General features: G+C 46.0%; 1 protein-coding gene across 1 annotated transcript in view; it reads right to left on the bottom strand.

Moving 5' to 3' along the window:
• FRMD4B (FERM domain containing 4B) overlaps positions 1–17,629 on the bottom strand; it is a 121,819-nt gene extending 104,190 nt beyond the window's left edge. The window contains exon 1 of the mRNA XM_033071968.1: positions 17,587–17,629. The gene's annotated coding sequence lies outside the window, so the exon portion shown is untranslated. The remainder of the gene's footprint in view (positions 1–17,586) is intronic.
• Between the last annotated feature and the right edge of the window lie 5,487 nt (positions 17,630–23,116).

Genomic DNA, 23,116 nt, shown 5'->3' with positions numbered 1-23,116 from the left:
ACAAAAGCCCAGTCCTTTGTAAATCAAGGGCAGGAAAGTACAACTGCCACAAGGAGCTGGAGACCAGGTGCAGCAGCACTGAATGTCACAAACTGTCCAAAGCCAGAGGGCTCCCACTGTCCCCAGGAGCAGGAGTGGCCAACACCTGATGCCTGGCAAGTTGCTCATGCACCTGGGCCAAACTCACCCCCAGGAAAAAGGGACTGTCCTGAAGTGTTAAATCTCCAGAGCAGAGGGCCACAGACATCAGAAGACACTGTAAAGACAAGAAGTGTATTTTCTACAGCACCACCATACTCCTAATTTCCTGCCACAGTGATTTACCTACCTCTGCAGGCAAAGGATCCCCATTGCCAACAAATCTGAGCAGTAATGAGATTTCCATCCCAAAAAACACATCCAGCCATTCAACAAAACACCCAGTTGCAACATTTCTCTGCTGTTTATATTCCTTACCCTATCCTAAATGAAGGAAAAGGCTATGAAATGCTTTTTTGGACATGCCCTGCAATATGCACAGACACTGCTCCTGGGCAGATGTCAGCAGAGGGCTGACCTGCCCTCCACATCCACTGACACGGGCACAACACCTGCCACAAACATCATCATAAAACAAAACCCTTTTGGGAAAATCAGTGCTTGCTGCTCTTGCCTGCCAGCAGAATATCTTACCTACCTGTGTTGGTTCCTATTGCATGGCTATAAACTTTCACATCCTGTAAATACACAGCTGGACGTGAAAACATCAACTTGTTTTGTGTATCTTCTCACTCTTCCCTTTACAGCCAGTGCCAGCACCACGGTAATTCAAACACTGTGACTTGGGATTCCTTTCTGGCAAGTGCCCACACTAATTTTAAATAAGGCAGGCTTGGCCTGAAACCAGCTTACAGAAGGTGGCTGTTCTTTGCCTCAGCAATGTAGGAAGCAAAACAGCTACAAAAAGAGCCAGAGAGCACATCGTGATGAGGAGGTTGCAGGAGGAGAAGGGAGATTACAGTAATTTCACGATTATAAGCCGCACCATTTTGACTAAAATTTTGGTCCCAACCCGAAGTGCGGCTTGTAATCAGGTGCAGCTTATATATGGACAAAGAACAAAAAGTTGCTGGTTTAGTTTGGAGGACAGGTGTCTGCTGAGAAAGGCAGGAACTTCCCTTTGAAATGGAGAATGTAAACCCCCTCCCTCCAAATTATTATAATTTTGAAATCAAGGGGTTTTCGGGCAAAAATATGGGAATTAGGAATAACAGTTCTTTACTGGGGAAATTAAAATAGAAATACAGTACTACAAAGAACAAACCCCAAACCCTGAAAAAGCCAGAGTACAGCCTGACACCCGTCAGGCAGGGTGTTGGTAGCAGTCCCATCCCATGGTGGCTGCATCCTCCTGCAGTGACAGATGTGGCTCAGCTGGAGCAGTGCTCCTGTACAAGGTGCAGTTTCCCTCCGGAGCTCCAGTGGTGATGTGGAGAAATCCGGTTTTCCTCTGGAGTCCGGTGGAGAAAGGGGCTCCCTTAGTGTCCCAAAACCTCTGTTTTTATCTTGGTAAGAAATGTTGGGCTCTTCCCCCTGGTTGGAGCAACTTTTAATGGGATGCAGTAATTTCATCAGTCACACAGTGGGACTCAATGGCCATGAGCAGAAAATGACTGGCTGGAGGAAGGATGGGTTGTGAAAAGATAAAGAACACTGCCCTGCCTGGTTTCAGTGGATGGCCCATTAGCAGAATATCTCCCACAGAGATAAGGATCACTGCCCCACCCTCAGCAGATGGTGATAGAACAGATACCTTTTATCACACCCTGTATTGTAACGTGCGGCTTATAATCAGCTGCGGCTTATGTACGGACAAAGAACTAAAAGTTTCTGGCACCTGGAAGTGCGGCTTAACTCAGTGCGGCTTATAATCGTGAAATTACTGTAATCTGAAAATACCTTGTGACAGTTTCCAAAACAGAGAGCCTAAAACAAGGAGGGAAAAGATGGCTTGAGAGCAGAGATTGTATGCAGCAAGTGAAAGAAATGGGAAGATTTCCAGTGAGTGGATCACAGCAGAACAGCAAAGCCATTAAGGAATCTGTATCCCCACAGCTGCACTCACCATGCCCGGCAGCACCAGGATAATGTGGTCGTAACTCAGAGAAGCATCAGCAAACAGCAGTTTTCCTGCTCCCTGTGTAATTTAACAAAGGCACAGACACTTCTCTGTCATATTTCTCCTCCCTGAAAGCAGCAACATTGCTTTTTCTGGGGTTATTTTGGTGTTGGTTTGGATTTTCTTTAAGAGACATCTCTGGATTAAGCAACATTTTTATTTAAATAGCAGCCCAGGTTCATTGGTTCAGAGCAGCCCTGAAAGCCAGATAGCTCCAAACAGTGTCAGATTTCAGTAACAGCTTGAACACCTTGGCACACATCCCTGCACAACAGCATCGATGTGTTGGAAAGCCTTGAGAATTTATACTCCATTTAACACTACTGGGAATTTAGTGGTCAGTTTTCAGAAGCACAGGGACATCAGAAGATGACAGTCTCCCTGCACAGCAGGCTGTGCCACCAACACAGCCCCTGCAAAAGCAGTTAGATTTATGGGAATTCCTGGAGAGCAGCAGTGAGTTATTCCTGCTGACAGATGTGCTCCTGCACACCCCTGTGTGCTGTGCACCTTCACCTCGGACACACCAACAGCAGGTCCTTGCCTATTAAGAGAAATTGCTTTTAAAGTGAGGTGGTGAGAGATATTGTTAGAAAGTTGAAGCTCAATCTTGGCTCAGAGCCTACATTTACACCCCCTTTTGGAAGGACAGGACTGAGATCAGTAGGTCTGCAGCTACAGAGCAGCACTGGACAAGTACCTGCCTGTCAGCTCCCCAGGGCCATGGGGATTCCTCCTCCTCCAGCTCCTCTATTTGCATTCATTTCATGCAGCACCAATTCAGCCAAACCTTCTGTTTTACCACACTCAGATCTGGGAGCTGCACCTTCTCCCCAGGGCCAGGTAAGAGCTGCCAGCACCTCAGGAGTGCTGGGATCCCCCAGGAAAAGCAAGCCAAGGCTTGCCTGCCAGGTAGGAGCACCTTCAGCCACTGTGCCCAAGCTCCTGGCAGCACCTCTCCCCCAGGATTTGTCACCCTCCATCTAATTCTCAGTAAGCAGGAGAGCTGCAGAAAGTGAGCTCAGGTACAGCACTGCCCAACAGTGCCCATGTGAGCCCAGGTGTTCAGTCAGACACTGCCAGAACAGGGGTAGAAATTGTGCTCACTGCAGAGTTGTGCATGCATCTCATACACAGCCAGCTTTATGTTAGCAGGATTTCTTTAATGAATCTCTAAGATTCATACACCTGATGGGTTCCACCTTTCTGCTGTTATAAACCAGACTCTCCATGCTCACAACATGCTTAAACCCAAATAACCTGCACAGCAAAAATGGGGAGATGCCCAAGGCTATTTTCTAGAAGTGGAGCCTCAAACCCTTTCACAGACAGGCGGCTGTTTTCTGGGCAGACATCTCAAACGAGCAGGGTTTGAGAAGAAGAGCTCCCCTTTCCTCCTCTGCATGCACCAATGTCATTCCACTTCTGTGCACAGACAGGAACCCAACTGGAAGATAAGACTGCCCTGGCAGGGATATTGCCTGCTTTAGTTATTCAGTATCTCTGTGAGCCAACTAGGGCTTTGTTTGCTAAGCAATGACAGAGTATTCAAATTATGCTGATTAAAACCATTCAGTCAAGACATTATGCCTTTAGAAATACTGTTTGGTTTATGTTACAGCTATTTTTTTCCCCCTCCCTGAATTCAGCAATTCAGATTGTTCCTCCAGCAAGCCAAACACACAGATGATTAAATTCTTGCACCTCCAAAGCATAAAAGGCATGACAATATTTGGCTTTTTCCAGAGCAAGGTCTGAATAAATTGGAGTTTCACCAGGACTCAAAGCCACTTGGATACTTCTGGACACAAGCCAGTTTCTAATCAAGTTGAGAAAAAACTTCTTGGGAGAAACCATTGCAGCACACACAGAACTTTTGAAAATCAGCTCATGAAGGAGCTGGTGCTGCCAGGAGATGTGCATTAAAATACCCAATTTATTCAGATAATTTCTACAGGCTTCACTTATGTTAAATTTTGTATAAAGTTTTCATCACCTTCACGGTGGCAAAGCATTTAACACAAGAATTTCATGGTAGTGAGCAGCAGCACAGAGGCACTAAATCACAAACATCACAAACTTGTTAACCCTCCCAGGCAATCGAAGGTATTTGTTACCTCTCATGCAAATAACCCCCGTGGTTTTATTGCCTGGGAAGGGGAGGACCTCGCTTTGGGACAGCAATTCCTTGGGAAGCAGTGTCTGACTGGTTCTGTCCCACAGGTGAAGCCACCCAAATCCATTCTCAACGTGGGACACAAGGGATCTTCGCTCTCCCAAACTCACCCACACCTGTTTCCAGCACGGTGTTGGATTGTATGTATTATATACATTACAGATCCCATGGTGGCAATGTGCTCAGCCCTGCTGACAGCAGCTCAGGGACACATTCATCACCAGCCCTGAGCAGAGACAGGAGAGCAACCCCTGCAGCAGAGCACAGCCCTCACTGAGGGAAAGCCCAAAGCTCAATTTGTATTTTCCAGCACCAAAAGAAGGGTCTGTCACGGCTTTTTCTTGGGGAACAACACCAATTTAGTGCCAAACTAAGTCATTACCCACTACTTTACAACAGCTTCCCATTCTCTATCACCCAACTATTAGTAAGGACACAAGTCAGATAAAATATTTGTGGAATAACTGGCTTGGGAGCTGTACAACCGTGCCAGGCACATCCTGCCTGCACCAGAGCCTCTGACCAGCTCAGAGGGGATTCCTGGAGACAGGAGGCAGAAAAGCCAAAGAGGAGCAGGGCAAAGAGCTTCTGGAAATGTTTTGACAACAGTTGAGAAGCACCACACTCTTGTTTTACCTTTAACAAGTTTCTCTGAGTCAGCTCCCTCCCTTCAGCCTAGAGCAATCCTCACAGCTTTTTTCTCCTGAAACACAGCATTCCCTACAGGCTGTACAGGAGCTAATTTATGGCAATTCATTAGGCTGTTCTAACTCAGGCAACGACAATTCATGCTGTAACTTTCTCAAATGAATTCTTCTCAAAAACACTACCCCACCCTGGCAAAAAGTTAATTAAGGATCCTTTTACCTGCTCTCTGAAGATCACAGGGCAGATGCTGTCAGACAGGTTTGTTTTCTGTTATTACCAATTTAGCAGCAATTCACCTCTCCTAATCCCATTCTGAATATCAGGTACTCACACAGACATGAAAATGAAATAAAGAGGATTACTGTAACCACCCAGGTAGCAGCATTAGTTGGGACAGAGCTTGCACAGAGGACAAGACAAAATGTATGAGGATGAGTTGCTGTCCCTAAAATCTGGAGGATGTGCTGTTCCTCTGAAGCCCCCCTGGCCTTCCAAATATTTGCTTGAGGTTTCTTTTAAATGCAGAATTTCCTAGCGGAATGGCGAGCACGCAGAGCACATTCCTCTGCTAAGTGTCTTCTTCAAAATTTGGGTAAATACCAGCACATTCCTGCCCAGCTCACACAAACAGTTTGGATTCCAGTGGCAGGAGCAGAATCTGGAAGGACAGCTATGGCTCTGCTGCTGGTTTTCACCAAAACTGATTTCGTGCTCTGCTAATCAATGTAATTAAACTCCTCGAGTGGAACCATTTATCCCAGTAAATGGTTGCTCTAAACAGTATTATTTAGACAAAAAGGGAGTTGTAACCATGTCAGAAGGTTCTCACAGGTAAAAAAAAGCATCCTGCATGAAAAAAAGCTATGATTTGTGGTAATGAAGCCATTGCTAATGTTGTATTAGTGTCACATTAGTCCTGAGAATTTACTGGACAGCGGTAAATTTGAATTTAATTAAATTTTTCTTCCTGTCTTTCCTCCCTTTGGACATGGGTGTCACAGCTGCTAAGAAATTGCTGGCTTTAAATAATGCCCAGTGAAAAGGCAAACACAAAACTTTGTAAAGCTTTTCTCTTTCAGAAGGGCACAAAGCACCATCAGAATCCCTCAGAATCCTTCCCCACCAGGGTAAGGTGCTATGCCTTACCCAACATTTTGCTTAAGCACAAAAAAATCCCAGTTTCAAGCCAAACAAAGTCACCACAGGCCAGGAGGTAAGTGACAGAGTTACACATGGACACTGTTAGAAATACAGATTTATTTCTTACAGCCCAAGACAGTCATTGGGAGAGAGATGCTAATGCTGAGGAACTGCATTAAATCTACAAAAAAAGTCTGCTCCTCTGGATCCCCTCAGTGTGTCTGGGCCAAGATTCATCTGCTTCAAAGCCTCTGCTCGTTTTTTCAAGCCAACATCCTGGGGCCTGGCAGGGATTTTTATCTCCAAATTCCCTCTCACAGTATCCCCAAAGCTGCTCCTCCCTGTTCCTCAGCTCTGCTATCACTGCTCCTCTCCCGGTACCAAGGAGTTCTCCAGCCTGCAGCTCTGCCCCATCCAACATCTGTCAAGGGTTTTTTGCTTTGCCCTGTGCCAACCCCCTCTCTGATGTTCATTTGCAGCCCCAGTCTGTGTTGTAAAGAGCCCCTCGACCCAGAATTGCTGCCCTTAAACTCATTTACTCTACAAGAACCTGCTCACATAAGAGATCACTAAAGCAAGGAAGCATTTCAAGCAGATCTAACGCCTCAAAAACACAGAAAAACAGATTTTTGCTTTGTTTTTCATTTTCCATGATTTTTCTCCCTATGAACAAATTTCTTTCATATTCTGTGCAGAATTAACCTCTGAATTTAAATTCACAAGGCTTGGTGATCACCTCTCACACATCACAATCGAAGGTAAGGCTTGCACACTTGCAGAATTTCTCAGGATAAAAAAAAAAATAAAAAAAAGAGTTAAGATGAGTAAACAGCAAAAGGCCTTTCCTTCTTTTTCTGGGGAGTAAATGATGCAAAGCAACATGAAAACCAGCATCAGGGCTGACCCTGGGACCTCCAGAACCCAGACAAAACCTGCCAAGAGCCAGTGCCATCAGGGACTGAATGGGACATGAAAAGTCTCTCCAGCCTGAGGCGATGGGCATCGCTGCTGAAAGCAAATCTTCCACCTGCTTTAGCCCCAGAGCAAGAAAGCAGACTACACAGAGGTGTTATCATTCATCTACTACAAACTTCCTCATCAGACACCACCTCCTCCTCCCAAACCTTTCATTCTTTTCCAAAAGCATTATCAGCTGCTTTGGGCAGAGCAGTACCTGGAGTGTTATCAGACATCCTTTTCTCCATAACAGGAATTTCCACTCCTGGCTGCTCTGGGAGGTGCAGCAGCCCTGGACCCCCTCCCCAGGCTTGGGAGAAGCCCTGTGGTTGGGTGGCTGCAGGGCACAGCGTTGGGAAGTGCTGGAGATGATGTCAGGCAGAGATCCCCAGCCCTCCATCACACACACCCCAGCACATCCCTGACACCTCCTGAGGCTCAGCACTCAGGTACCCAGCCTGGTGCTGTTACTCAGACAAGTTCTGCAGGGGGAGGTGACAGGCACAAGTGATAAATTGCCAGGAAAATCCATTTTAACCACGGTATGATCTTGGCACCCTGGTGAAGCAGCACCAACAGCCCTTTAGTACCAAACACAAGCGGTTCTAAAATACACCCTATACCCTGCTGGCCTGTAGGATGCTCAGAGGAAACAAATATCCCATTTTTCCCTTATTCTCTCCAGTTAATTGTGTAAAACAATCTACTTGACTACTTCTTTCAGCAGGGTGAACAGGCAGGAGCATCCCAGCAGCACAGCCAGAACCTCCAGCAGATGCTGTGTTAGCTCCACCAGTGTGTTGTCCATGGGAATGACTGGAGTTCATGCCTTTGCTCCATCTCCTCCTCCTGATTTCAATATTAGTCCTGTGAGAAAGGAACCAGGATCTACATTTTTGCAAATAGTTTATTGGCTATTTCCTCTTGACTTCTGGCAATTCTGCACGGCCCCACTGAGGATAGAAACCCCTGTGGGTGAAGGGAAGCTCATCCTAAAATCTGTGGGTGTGAGGGCCAGACTCCACTGCTCTGCAGCTGGACAGGTGTGAAGGACAGCACAGGTCAGACTGTAGTGTCTGACCTTCCTCCTCTTCTCTGCTTCCTCCTACCTCCCTACTGTGCATCGAAGGCACTCACCTGTTCCACCACTGAGTAAAATATGCCCACTGTTGTTTAAGATTAGCTGTTACAACACACCTGGCTAGGCCAACACACCTCAGTGTTAATCAGGGACTCCAACTATCCAAGATTTAAAAGGCTGGACTGCAACTGTAAAAATTACTGATACATTAAAAAAATAAAAAACAAACAACAAACATTAAATGCAACTTCTGGCACCTCAAAGCAGGGGTATGAGCCTGCAACCTTCATGAGGCACATCTCTAAAAGACCCATCATACAGGAGTTGTGTTGGTAAACTCTCAGGAGACAGTCCCAGGCTGCAGCCTCCCACCCTGGGCAGCCACATCTCTCCCTGCAGCTTCCACAGCTGAGAACACAACACATCTCCCAAGCTTGTCCTCCTGTTTTTGCACAAGGTAAGGACTGACACATTGTTCTTTGCCAATACAAAGAGCCATAAAAGCAAACACCTCTCTGCTCCCCAAGCCTGCAGCAGGACTGCACCCACTCAGCACAACAATGGCCAGACTCTGAATTTCAGGTTATTACCTTCCACTCACCTGGACTCACTGGGTGTGAGTTTCTAAGGATGCAGTGCCAGGCAGTTCCTTCCCTGGAGCATTTGCACCCTCTCTGCTCCCCACTGAGCACTGCTTGCTTTGGTGCCTCCTCTGCCTGCTCTCCCCAGCTCAGTCCCACCCATGGCTCCTCTTACTCAATTGGGTTTTGTTGGTTTTTTGTTTTGATTTTTTTTCCTTACACCACATTTTATTTTAGGAGGACAGGACTACAGAGCACCACCAGCATGCAAAAACAAAACCAAACAAGTACAACTGTGCAGAGGAAGTGCCAGACACACAGTCTGGCACACAACACACCCTGCACTCCAACAGCAGAGCTGGAGACAACAACTGTGACAGCAAACTGGGAGTCTGACTCCTGGTGCCACTGAAATCCCACGCAGCTATGCTGGAGATGAGAGCAAAGATGACACACTCAAATGTATTTGAATAAACATTTGTATCTCAGCTGCTGCAAAGCCCAGGCTCCATTCAAGTGCTATGGAGGAGTTTGGAGCAGGGAAAGGGATTTCTCAGACAGGGAGGTGTAGCTTGCCCCAACAAGCATGTGATGCTCTGACAGGGTGTAACTACTGAAAGACAAGATGTTAATGCACTGCTAACAGAACTTTCTGTCATTAAGCATCAAAGCTACTCACGCTGGGTTAAAAAAAGAGGTTCAGGCTGAGAATGAGGAGGTTAAAATTAGTCTAAACACCAGCTCCCCTGTGTTTAAAGTGGAAAGAACCAAGTCAGCAGCCAAGTTAACTCCAGACAGCAAGAAGTTTTCAAAGTACTCCAAATCAGGGTTAAAGATGGATTTATGCACACACAGAAGTACTCCAAATCAGGGTTAAAGATGGATTTATGCACACACAGAAGTACTCCAAACCAGGGTTAAAGATGGGTTTATACACACACAGCAATGACCCTTCTCCTCCCTTCCAAACCCACCATGCACCCACATGGCTTTGACCCACCTCCTCCCTTGGCTAGGGGTGGACAACCAAGAAATCTCCATCCCTAAAGCCCACTCATAGTGCATCCCAAACCAATACTCCTGAGTGCAGTAGTGAAGCAGGGGTCACTAAAACTTTTAAAGATGAGCAAGGATTGCACAGAAGCAGGATCATGCCAGTAACCCCCAGTATGCACACACCCCTCCTCTCTCCCTTCACCACTGTCATGGCTTGAATCCCATGGTTTTCTCTCCTTTCCCAATGATGATCAGTTCATCTAGGGGATAAACTGAACAAGCCTTGACTCTGGTGTGTTTATCAGCTTCATGTCATTCCCTACAGGAACAGCTGGCCAAGTTTCCTGGTGTCTCCTGAACGCCCCAAACTAACACAACATAATTACACTTCAACTCCATTTCACCTTTCATGGAAACTCATCATTAGGTGACTCCTCTCTCGTTTCCAGCAGATCACAGCCAGCCCTCAGTGATTTTCTTGTGAGTGCAATGAAGGCAGAAACACGGGAAAGGAGTTCTGCTGCTGCCAAGAGAGGCAGGCTCACACGGTCAGCACTAGGAAATACTGACAGATAAGCACAGAACTCTGTGCCAGATAATGCATCAGCCTCAAGGCTGCCAAGCAGACACCTCCTGGAGCTTCCCATTCCTGCCTCCCATGGAAGCAAAATCAGGTGGGGCTGGAGAAGGGTTTAGGAAAGGCTACTCCTCCAAACTTTCTCTTCTGCACAACAGTACAGACCATTAAATCAGAAAAAGATGCAACTATTTTCAAGGTGTTTGAGGCAACAGCAGAGTTAGAAGAATTTCTGTTGCCTTGATTTAAAAAAAACTTTTTTTGGAAGCAAGAAGGATGAACCAAGTCCAGGCATTCAGAACCTACATTAGCTACACAATACACACACATCTCTCCAACCCACTAACAAGGATGCTTACAATCAATGCCAGTTGTGCTTTAGCTGCTAAAATGTTAGAGTCCATGAGCTATCTGCTAAGCTTTTTATGACAGTGGAGGAGAAACAAGTGATTTGAAACACTTGGTCTGTTTTACCATAAAATTGAGTAATGTGGTACCCATTAGGAGGACTCCTACTGCAGCACATCCCTGTGCAGTTCCCACGCTTCTCATTTCTGCTCCACAGGCAGCTATCCTATGTGGTGCAGTCATGGTACTGAGAGAGTTTATTAAGATTTTGGTCATTTAAAATTTGTTTTTTAGCCAGGTCCTGCTGTCAGGCAGCATTCCTGCAAACAAAGGCACTTCCTTGGTATTATGCACAAGAGGGAACTCAGTACTGGGAGTTAAATAAGCTTAAATTGCTGGGTCTGCAATCCAGAGGGGCTTGCAGTTTGTTTTCTAAACAAGGAACAGAAGTAAACTAAGACAGAGTAGGGATAAAGTGTCAGAAGAAAGTAAGAAGCACTCTCCAAGCAGCCTGGAGATCCTCCTAAGCTCTAGACACATTTTTTCCATCCTTACCACCTTCAGAAACAAACACCATGATAGAGCATGTCAATGTTTAAACTTAAACATGCACACCCCTACTTTTCCCCCTCCTTTTGAGATTTAAGTCATTCTACCTTTACAAGAACTGTTTTCTTTCCTGGTTGGACTCAGCCCCTTGCACAACAGCTACCAGATGTGTACATCTGCTTTCCATAACATCCAGGCAGGACTGTGAGGACAGATGCAGCACCCGTGTTCCCATAACCTACACATTTAGCACTGCAATGCCTCTGGAGGAATTCTGTCACATAGAATCCATCAGCATGCTGTGATCCCAGCCCAAGGCTGCATTTCAGATGGCAGCTCCTCTGTGCCATGCCCAGTCCATAATGACTGCCTAGCTGCTCTCCTCTCTTCTCCTCCTGTTTTTCAGACCCTTCTCCAGCTTTCCAGCCTGAGTTTTCTTCCTGTTCTAAAGCACCCTCCTACTGTATCATCCTCTACCCCTTTCTAAAGTTAAACCCAAGCACAGAGTGCAATGAGCATGACCATGGCAAAATTATTCCACAGGTTCTGACTACAAAGCAACAGCCTCTGCTGTGTTCTCAGGGCCAGGGCAGGCTGACTACAGTGAAAACACTCCCCAGAAATATCCACTGATTATTTTTATTGCTTTCAGGCTTCTTTCTAAGCTAGACAAAGTGGTGTCTGTCTCCAGATACTTCTAATGCCTCTCCAAGTGCTTCTAAGACTTGCTGGGAAAAGGAAAGGATGTCCAACTTCTGATCTGTTTAACATATTATTTTAAAATAATTGAGTATTCCAGGCGTCTGCTCCCTAATCTTATCCTTCAAAGAGAGGAAAAATCAGCCAGATCATTTATTCATAAAGCTGGAACACCTGGCAACTGGAATTTCAGTAAAACTGCAATTTCATATCTCTAAAAGCCCATAAAGTATTCCAATGAGGTACTTCTTAAAACTCCAGGCCAAATTCTGGTCTCAAGATTCCCATTCACTTCAGGAGGGTCAAGATTTTGTCAATTTTGCATCTTTTTGTTGCTTGATTTTCCATAAGAATTTTCAGGATTGAAAGCCTTGACAGCAATCTCTTTCTTGGGAAGTTCTTTGCAGAGAGAAACGTTCTATGAGATCTTTTATTTTGACACCACACAGCAATAATAACGAAGACCATGCAGAAAAATGTGTCTGTGTATGTGCTTTGTTTCAGCTTTCAAGTACATGGGGTTTGTTTTCAATGCAACACATGGGAAATGGATTTGTTTCTAACCCATCTCTCCCCTACACTGGGATCTGAAAAAAATAAAGGATTAATTGAATGAAAGAGATTTATATACGGGGAGATTAACCAGCCTATGGAACTCTGTTTCAAAGGAACTAAAGACAGCTCAGGCATTAGCATGAGAAAAACTGTAGGGCTACATTTCTTACATATATTAGAGGGTTTTACATGCCCATCTCCCACTGTGAAGGCACAGCCACACAGCAGAGCCTGCCCAGGCTGGAACTGATCACTACTGATCAATAACTGATCATTGATCACCTGCATGAGGCCAACAAGCAGCAGCTGAAACGATTCTTTTGGCTCAATAACTCAACCACACAACCTCAACACATACCTAAAGGGTCTGAGAAAGTTCAGCCTGGAACTTGAGGAGTGTAGCAGTGATAAATCCTGTCCTGGCAGAGGAATGAAGGGCCTGGGTGGTTTGGGCCATCACACATTTCTGTTCTGGGAATCTTGGCAAACACTCTTGGACAATAGTTTTTATAATAGTTTGCTAAACTGACAGGTAACCCCAGCAGAATTGTATTTTCTTCTATCCCTTCAGCACCCCCCTCTGCACTGAAGTGCAGAAAATCTGAAGCTCTTGTCAGCTCTATGTACAGCTGAGCCACTGAGAGTTTAGGCTCTAAACAAAGAGGCCATCAGATAAAAGTATTTCCTTTCCTGACACTGCTCTGTAAACAGTCTACACAGAAAACAAAGGACCAAAATTATAGTTTGCATGTATTCAATGTGCACTCTGTGTTTTTCAAAAATTACTAGAATTCTGAAGGAATTATGGTTTAAAGGTCTGTTGTGTTGCTTTAAATAGCCAAAGAAAACAAAAATCCCTCCTTTCCCTAACCTATGTCATTTAAGCACAGAACTGTTAACCATTGCTGAAAGCACTGATGCATTATGACTTGGGGCAAGAGGAAGGCTTAATGCTTTGCAATGGCTGCAACCAAACAATAGCAGCTTTGCCCGTGAGTTTTCAACATTACATCGGAGGTAAATTGCTCTGCCTGTTCGAAAAAATAAGATATGCACGCTCCAAGCTAGCTAAGGAATTGTTCCTACAACTAAACATTGTCACACATTGTCACTACTGGTGACAGACACAAGATAAGGATGTAAACGATGTCCAGCGACCTATTTCCTGCCAATGACTCTTGACTGAGTCATTCTCAGCAAATAGTTTTAAGTATTGACCAATCTTACAGCATATGGCGTGTGCTGGTTTATCTAAGCCTGATTAGAAATGTGAAGGTGCCAAGCCCAAGCCTCCCATCAGTCCTTCTCGTGATGATATGGTGGTCTAAAAACCTTGATCTTTATCTCCCTTGCAGTGGGTGTGCACTCTGCAGCTGGCCTCGGCTGCTCAGAAACCCTTAAATCACAATACAGCTGCTTTATGGCAACTGTTGTCTGCAGGCAACTCTTTCCAGTCACTCTGCAATCAATTCCCATGTTAAGCACAAAAGCTGTTTCACTGTGGTAGTCCAGTTCGAAATGAACACAGGAGTCAAAACAGAGTATTAGCCCCTTAGAAAATTTGCTATTTTATTCTTTATCTTTTGGTATATAACCCAAGAAGAAAAGTCTGAAATGTGATTTAACCACATGCTTCTCACAGCTTGTAACAAGCTGCAACTTTTATTGCCATGCAGCCAAAATACACAATGTCTTTCCTTCTGCATGACACCTTTGGAAGGGGTGACCAAAGCTGGCTCCTGTCCTGGTGTGCCACCCAGCTCAGACCTCAGACAGGCAGAGCCTGGTGCTGCTCCTGAGCTGGACCTGTCACCTAAACCAGCACAGCCTGGGCAGCACCAGCACTGTCCAGGAACCAAGCAAGCAGGAAGGAGCTCAGCTCCTCTCACCCATGGAACTGGACTGGCTCCAACCACTAACTCAAATATATTCCCAACAGGAATGAAAATCTACACAGAAAAGACCAAAAATTGGTGGCCTGAGCATGATCTCATTGTTAAGTCAGGCACTTCCAGTCAGATGAATATCAACATCCCTTTCAGCTTCGTTCCTCTGGATATTAAAGCCAGGCCAGGTTTACAGAAAGTAGTGCCACCCTCATGGGGATGCTCCCTGACAACCTCAGGATCTAGAAAACATTTAACAGAAATTATAGCTAGTGTTCCTTGTATTTCTACTGGTTTTCCCAGGGTAGCCTGTGCAACACCACATCTAAATGAAAGTTTTCTCTGAACCCTGGGACTGAACAACTGTGACAGCCAGGGCACTCTGCTGTCCAAGGCTCAGTGATCACCAAATCCATGGTACTGAGTCCCAGAAGACACAGGGGTTCAGGATGCTAATTCAGAACTACCTTACTGTGCCCAAAAATCACACATCAGCCCACTCTCAGGAGTACAACCAAGGTTTCCTTGGTTTCCAAACAGCCATGACTCCCCCCTCCCTTTTTTGCTACTCTTCATATTCATGTAGCTGCTGTAACACAGCATCCTGGGAGGGGAAAAAAGCAAACAAAAGACATTATAGCCAATTTGTATGGAAAATCAATTAAGTTCAGACATCTCATTAACCTTCTAACCTGCTTATCCCCCAGCTTTAATTTACACTACTGCTTGCAAATGGATTTGACACATTGGCCCACCACTTCCCTGGGAAGGTGTAACAGGCATGAACAAAGTTCTTGGATCCCAGAATACTCCATTTATCCAGGTCCTTCCCTCCCTCCTCCCTGCCATTCACCCAACGCTGAGAAGCATTGGAGGAAGAAAATAGGATACAGAAAATATGCAAGAGCCCTTTCAAAATCTTGTAAGCCCTGCAGTGGGCCTCCTTTTTTACCTTCTGTTGCTTTAATTAACAAAACTATGAGCAGAATTGCCTAAACCAAAAAAGCCCAACCATGGCCACATCAGCAGGGTCCCACAGTGGTGGCAAAGCCACACTCACAGGAGTCTTCTCCTGCCACACTTCACTTCACACTACCACAAGACTGAGCCAGACAACACACACTGAAAAATCAGTCATAGGTGGGGTGTGGAGTTCTGGTTTTTTATGCAATAGCACAAAGTATAGGAAAGAGTTCCAATTTCTGGGGATTTCTGTAGCTGAGATGCATTCACAACCTTTACTCTGGGCATCTCTACAGCAATTTCATCTCACTGCCCACAGGAAACCACAGCAAAAGGGTCACCTGCATCTTAGGCCTCAGGAATTCGTTCACTCCTGTCATGTTTTCAAAATTATGGAATTCCAAGGCTTGTTAACACACTAAGGGTTTCTGTACAATCTCTTTAGACTAAGATGACATGCACATTTCTAATGGACTGAGGAGCAAACTTTAACAAGGGTTTTTACATGTTCAATATATCAAAATCAAACTGAAAGATCAAGCCTGATGTGGCTGCACCCATACAAGTCCAAGGGAATCAGCAAGATGAATCTCCCTGTAAAACAGACCAATCCTTGAAATCCATGCTGTTGCAGGAAATATAAATCTTTCCAAGGCAAGCACTGATAACTTCTGCAAATAAGCTCTTCAAAAGGAGGAAAGGGGGCAGCTTCGAGAAAGTAATTTTTAAAAAGCAGAGAACACATGTGAAAACATATACATTTTTCTAAACATATGTTCCTGCCTCTGTATGAGGCAGGCATAACTAAAGCACTGCAGTCTTCCCCAGCCTGCAGCCACAGCTCTCCAGCTCTCGGCTGCTCAAAGATTTCCCAAGCTACAGCCAAGTAAAAATTGATTAAAGCCTTGACTACTTCACTGCAACTATTGGGAATCCAGCAAAAGTTACAAGAATGAGTTCAGCTGCTTTTTGCTTCCCATTAGGCAAAACTAAATAAAGGCAGTGCTTCAAGAACACAATCCCCTAAAGGAAAAATCAACAGCCCCCCTGGCAGCAGCTTTGCTCTGCCCTGTTCCAGCAGAGACACAAACACTTTTAAATGGATCTGTGCCTGGAAACCAACAGTACAGAAGGTGAGGGCTGGACCCTTTTGGAGACACAGTTCTAACAAGCTGGTCTCTCCCTGGATCTCACCCTCTGGCACTCTCAAACTTGTTTCCAAGAGTGTTGGTTCAACATGAACAGTTTTCAGCTGCATTCCGCAAGGCTGTGCTCACTCAGCCAAGGACCCACCTAATCCCATCTATATAAAAAAAGGCAGCAGTGAGGTCAAAGGTGAAGTATTACCTTATTCTATATCATAGCAATGACAGGTTAGAAAGGCCAGTCTGAAAGCACACAGTGCTCAGTGTAATTGAAACCGGTATCAAGTGCCAGGCAGCCAGAAATCTCATCCTTGTTATGCAGCAGGTCCTAAGAGAAGTTTATTTCAATTTAGTTTAAACCCACGGAATGCAAGTAAAATTTAAACACTTAAGAGAAAAAAGAATAGGAGAATTTTCTCATAAAAGGTAGATCTGGACCTAAAAATGCCACAGAGGAGAGGGAGGATGCGTGTCAGGGTATCAGGTCTGCAGAGAACCTCGCTAAGGACGGGCGGAAGAAGGAGGCGAGAGGAAACACACGGAGAACAATACTGGGAAAGGGGCTATTCTGGGCAGGAGGGAAAAGCCGGCCAGGGAAGCAAGTGTAACAAAGGCAGAGGAAGGGCTTCCTCGCTCCGCAGGGAAGGATTTCTGTCCGACTGCCTGCCCACATCCCTGACGGACCCTGTGCCGCGGCTGCTCGCCTCCCTTCTCCGGAAGAGTGAAGGGGCAGATCCCAGAGCGGCGAGCGAGAGATGCTGGGGATGCCCCACGGAACCGGCCGGGGATGCTCGCAGCCCCACGGAACCGGCCGGGGATGCTCGCAGCCCCACGGAACGCGGCCGGGGATGCTCGCAGCCCCACAGCCTGATGCTGCTCATCACCCCAGTGAGAGCCGGTCCCACCGGCGATTCTCAGTGCATCACAGCATCCCATTGGGAATTTCACCCTCCCCGAGCCACACCGCCTTGGCTTTTCCTGGCAGTCCCGTGCTCCTCCAGACCCCAAACTTGAGCCAGGCGTGCCCGCTCGCACTGTCGGGCCGGGGGAACCCGGGCATCTCTCCCCTTCCATCACCCGCATCCCGCTCGGAGAACAATGCACCGCCCTTCCCGGCCCGGCCTTACCTCGGCGGGGGCTCCGCGGTGCGGGCAGCCCGGGAAGGGGCTCCAGACCGAGCCCAGCCCGGCCCCGGCCCCGCCGCTGCCGCCTCTGCCCCGAGCATCCACCCGCGGCTGCCCCGGCCCCGGCTCCGCAGCGCCCGCCCGGCGGGGCAGGGCTGGGCTGGGCTCAGTTTAGAGCAGGCTTAGAGCAGGGCTTAGCGCCGGCCCCGCTGCCCCCCGAGCAGGGGGAGGGCGAGGGGCAGCTCCGCCCCGGCCGCCGGGACCCCGCCGCTGCTGGCAGCCGAGGCGCAGTGTCCCCTCCCGGTGTCCGTGTTCCCCCCTCCCGGTGTCCCTGTCCCCCCTCCCCGTGTCCCTGTCCCCCGCTCTCACCCCTCGCAGCGCAGGGGACACGGTGCAATAAACTTAGAGCATCCTGGTCCCCAACTTGAGCAGGAGCCCGCGCAGGGAGGGACCGGTCCAGCCCCGCTCGCCACCAACACGAGTGGTCACCAGCGGCAATTCCCTGGGAAAGCTTCCGTGGATCCTCCCCTGCCTTTGTTTTGCTCCCAACCGCATCCCACAATACCGACACAAGCCGTGTGTCACGTCCTCCGAGGTGATGGATGGTGATTTCTCCAGGGCAGTGGATTTGCCCAGACCCAGCTACCTCTGTTGGTGAGGAGCCTTTGTCATGCTCGCGACGTGAAGCAGAACAATGAGATGAGTTCAGGGATACCCATGCTGGTATGTTACAAACGAGTTCCTAATTACCATATGGAAATGAGCTGCCTAAAGTAATGAATCGCAGCCTGGCTATTGTTTGGGGGTGTCGGATCAACTGGAGGTGCTGGCAAGCGCTGCTGTAATCCAGGCTCGCTGTTTGCAATAAACGGCGGCATAGCGAGGTCTGTATGTGCCACAAAACAAATCACTGCAGCTGAAACAGCACTTGTGTAGTGAAGAAATTCACTCTAACATTTTGCAATGAATGGGTATTCTGCTGTTCTTGGAGAAATCGCACAAATCTTTGTTCATTCATTTGACCAAAATTAAGAGGCTTGCAATAGCCTCCTAGGAAAATGAGATTTTTTTTTTTTTTGTATGGCAATCGAATTATATCAAATAATGGTTATTAGCCCCAGAAACACAGGGTCTTCCTATTTATCACATCTACAGACTGCAGTGCCAGACTACCTGGTGCTTTTCTGAAAGCAGAGCAATAAACACAGCTTGACTCTCGAATGTATTTTGCATTCATCTCCATCTCCACTGCACAGCACTCCCTGGCTGTGTCTCACCCATGCCATTTTATAGCAATGATCTCTTCGTGCTCTCCTGGTACTTGCTGCATCAATCATGCTAATGATGCTCATTCTCTTGCCTCTCCCTCATCACTGCTTGCACCTCAGGGCCCCCACGCCTGGTTTTTGCTGCCATCTGACTTTTCTGGGGTTTTCCTTTCCTTAAGCTCCTCTGGGCTTGTGCTTTGGGTACTGATTTCCCACTGCCAGGAAGGTGACAAGGTTTGTCTCTTCTGTCCAAACTGGCACAAGTCAAGAGCAATGCAAGAACAGCTTTAGGTCATCAGGTATTGTACATCACCACCCAGAGATTTCTCCTGTATTTTCTGCATTTTGCAGCTCCCTTCTGCCTGTTTTACAAGTTTCCTGCACATTCATGTGATAGAAAGTTTATCTTCTCCCTAGAAATACCAAACAGATTATTTTAGCTATTTATACCTCTGTATCAGCAGTCTCATCCCTGTCTGATTTCCAGATACCATCAACCACCAACTCCCAGTGGGCTCTGTACTGCAGAAGATGAACAACTACTACACAATATCCCTAAAAAGATTGTTCTCTATCACAAGAAATCACTGCCTACCACTTCAACATCCCCTCCTTCCTGCATATAATACTTCGTTAGGGGAAATTACATTGACAGAGATTTTAATGTGATGTATGCATCCATTTGCTCTCCACAAATAATCCTAAATCAAAATCTAGAGGCAGAGGAGCAAGCTTCCTCTGAGCAGAAAAGGTCAGCCAATATTTATAGTGGCTGAAATAAACGCTCTTTATATGGTTTATAGCTGTATTATAATAAAATCAAGAGCTTGTAGGAAATACTGCTGCTGCACCTGAACAAAGTACCTGCAGAAAATGAGTGATAGCAGTGCACAACAGCAGAGAGGACCTTCCAGTGTGATTGATGAAGGAATGCAAGGCAAAATTCTTCAGCTGAGTAACCTCTGCTGGCTTTGCACTTGACCCTGAGCCACCAGGACCTTGCTGTGGGAGGTGTCTGACAACCTACAACAGCTCCTGCCCTCTGGAGCAGAGTCAGACATGAAGGACAGAGAGAGAAACCTGAAGATGTGATTTGCCTGGGGTCTCACAGCAAGGCACAGAGAATTTCTCCCACTTTCAACCAAGCTAGCTCAGACTACAGCTCACAATAGATGCCTCAGGTTTGGTGAGAAATTCCACTTCTGGTCCACAATGGGGAGCAGAACTCCAAGTAAGACTCAACAAAGTCCTTTTACCTTCCTTGTCCCACAGCTATTTACACAGTTCAAAACTCCAGACATTAAATGCTTTGCAGCACCATTAGTCAACGCATGTATGCATCTGTTTCCTGAGGGTTTGCAGTCTGAAACAGAATCCCTGCATTCCTAGTCCTGAAACATTATTTTTTGGGGGTATCAACTCCATAAGTAAATCTCTAAAGGCTGTGGACATGAATCAGATTGGGAAAAATGGTTGAATTTATGCTACCTTCCTTACGTGAAAGGCAGACTCAGCTCTGACCATACCTCTTCCCAAAATCCCTTTACAGCAAGGAAGGAATATTAATGTTCTAAAATGTACTGTGCCTCTCTGCTGAGATCTTCCACTGCTGCTAATCTGTACAAACTGCCAGAGTGGGTATCATTTATTATTTAGGATGCAATGCCAGGCTAAATGAACAGCTAGTCCAACCCATCATAGCATTCTTCTGGGAATTCCCAGTAAAGACAAGCTGTTTATGTAGCTTGGCACTGACATATACAGATCCTAAAGTGAGGAATCACCTGAGGAAGGCTGAGGCACAGACTTGCTGTATTTCATGGCACAGCCAATGTTCAGCCAGCAGGTGCTAGCAGCAGGGACCCAGTTTTGGGGGGATGTAAAGGAAAGAACTGCTGTTTGCCTGACACCAAAAATCATCTTTCAGGCTCCTCTGGAGCTGGAATAAGACAATAATCACTCCAGCAATAAACCACTTTCCATGACTGCAGGCCCCTCTTTGCAGTCCAACTGAAAAACCAGAATATACTCTCAGACAAAATCATCCTGCTGAGCTCCAAATGCTTTTATTGCTGATTACAGCTAAGCTGGCTGATTTTATCCTAACACCAAGATGAGCACTCACAGGCTGGAGCTGCACACCTGAGGTGGAGCACAAACCTCCAGAAGAGAATGAACATGAACAGCTTGGATGGGCTATCAGATCCAAGTGGTGGCATTTCAAATTGGTTCATAAACCTTTACAATATGGGTACAAAATATGTTAGGAACAATTCAAGGTGACTGTGGTCAGCTCCAAATTCCCACAGCCACCTCACAGGAGCTCCAGGAATGCCACAAGCCACCTGCTGTATTACAAATCCAAACTAGAATGTGAAAATTCCAAAAGCTGCTCAATCCTAATAAAAATTTTGGATGCTCCATCTAAGATGTTTTCCCAGTTACAAGATTTTGTCCCTCCCCTTTCAGAACAGGTCTGAGCTGGTCAGCAAAGTCTTAGCTCCACACAATTCACTTGTGCAAACTGAGTTCCCATTTTTCTGCCCCAGAGGACTGGAGCCTGCAGGACAGCTCCTGCTGTACAGAGCTCAGTGAGGACAGCCTGGTCACCCCTGAGCACAACCTCCTCCAGAACAAAGGAGATTAAAGGAAAGGAGGAAGGATGGGAGGGGGTTTCCTCTGCTTCTCCAAAATATCCTTGGGTCTGTTCCTTGTCAAGCCCTTTTTGCAAGCAGAATCTATTTGTGGGGTGTGATGTGGTTTAAGTGAACATCGTAGAAGGTTGCTGGCTTTTCTCTGTTTCAGATTCATATCACTGAGTAGTCAAATTTGTGTATTTTTAGAAAAGGAAATGAGGTAAATAAAATGCAGAGAGATAGATTAAAGTGATGTCATTTACCTTAACTGCCAAAGCACACAGTGTTGTTATAAAAATACACCAGCAGCTCCAAATCCAGAGAAGCTCTTTGTAAAGCCAACTTTAGATCTCATGATTCAAGTCAAGGTCCTAATCCAGCAAACACATTTGTTAGATGCTTAATCTCAACTTTCACTGGGGCTCCTGGGGCACCAGTGCACTCCTGATATTTGCACCAGCCAGGTTTACAAAGCCTGGCACAACTAAAGTGTCTTCTTCTACATCTGCACCATTATACAACTCCTGCTCTGTTTTCAGGCATAGGTTTTTGTGTATTGTCCACAACAATTAACCACATTTTCCTAATTGTTTCCTTTTAGTGTTTTAAAAAAAACTCCTTGGTCAAAACTTGCCTGATATTAAATTATTTTTGAGTTATCCTTTGCCTTAAATTTAGACACATTGATGTCATTCTAAGCTATTAAACAGCATAAACATATTTTTTAAACATGGGAGAAAAATAGGGTTGCTAATTATGTCCAGCAGTAAACCTCTTAAATATTGCTGCACAATCTTTATTTTTCATTTAAATGTGGCTCTGTTCACAGATACTCTTCTCAAACACTATAAAGGCAATTAGAATTGGTAATGACTGTAAACACCATTAGTCCTGGTAATTTCCTCTTTACAAGTCTGACACACCCGAGGTCCCACTGCCAGTTTTAGTCTCCCATGTTACAGAGAGACTTGTGATGGTCTTTTCTGGCTTTCACCCAACTTTAAGGACCTAAAATTAAGCACCTAAAATTTCAAGACCAGGACAAAGCTCTGAGCATCTAGAGAAAGGTTCCCTGCCCATGGGGGTGGAACAAGCTGATCTTTCAGCTCCCTTCCAACCAAACCTTTCCATGATTCTATGAAAATCACTGAGTGAACCTGAGTTTACCCATGCCATCACCCTGCTCCTCCATTCTTTGAGTTTTCCATAACCTATTCCATCTCCCCATTTTGTCTGTTCAATATTGCAAATGAGATCCTGTCTCCTACACACAGGATTGTGAATAGCTGAGCTCAGGAACTGCAGATAAACTCTGCAGGAGGAGACAACGAATTTTCCAAAGGTTCAATTTCTAGGCTCCTAATTTTTCCAGTGTTTCCTCAACAAAGGGCAGGAGAAGAGGACAAGAAACACAGCCAGGTCCTTCACATGCTCCCAGAGTCCTTTACCCCATGTTCAAGAGTAACAAGAGAAAGCTCACTGGAGGCATGGGTGTTATCACTAAAACTGTTCTCACAGAAATAAAGCTCATTCTGATGGCTGACAGCACAATCTGCTGGGCTTTTCTTGCATTTCTCCCACTTCATTATTCAGCAATCCTGTTCCTGTTTCCATAGAACTGAAGGCAGG

The sequence above is a fragment of the Catharus ustulatus genome, chromosome 13 (genome assembly GCF_009819885.2).
Source record: "Catharus ustulatus isolate bCatUst1 chromosome 13, bCatUst1.pri.v2, whole genome shotgun sequence".
NCBI lineage: Eukaryota > Metazoa > Chordata > Aves > Passeriformes > Turdidae > Catharus > Catharus ustulatus.
This window is presented reverse-complemented; position numbering and strand designations above follow the sequence as displayed.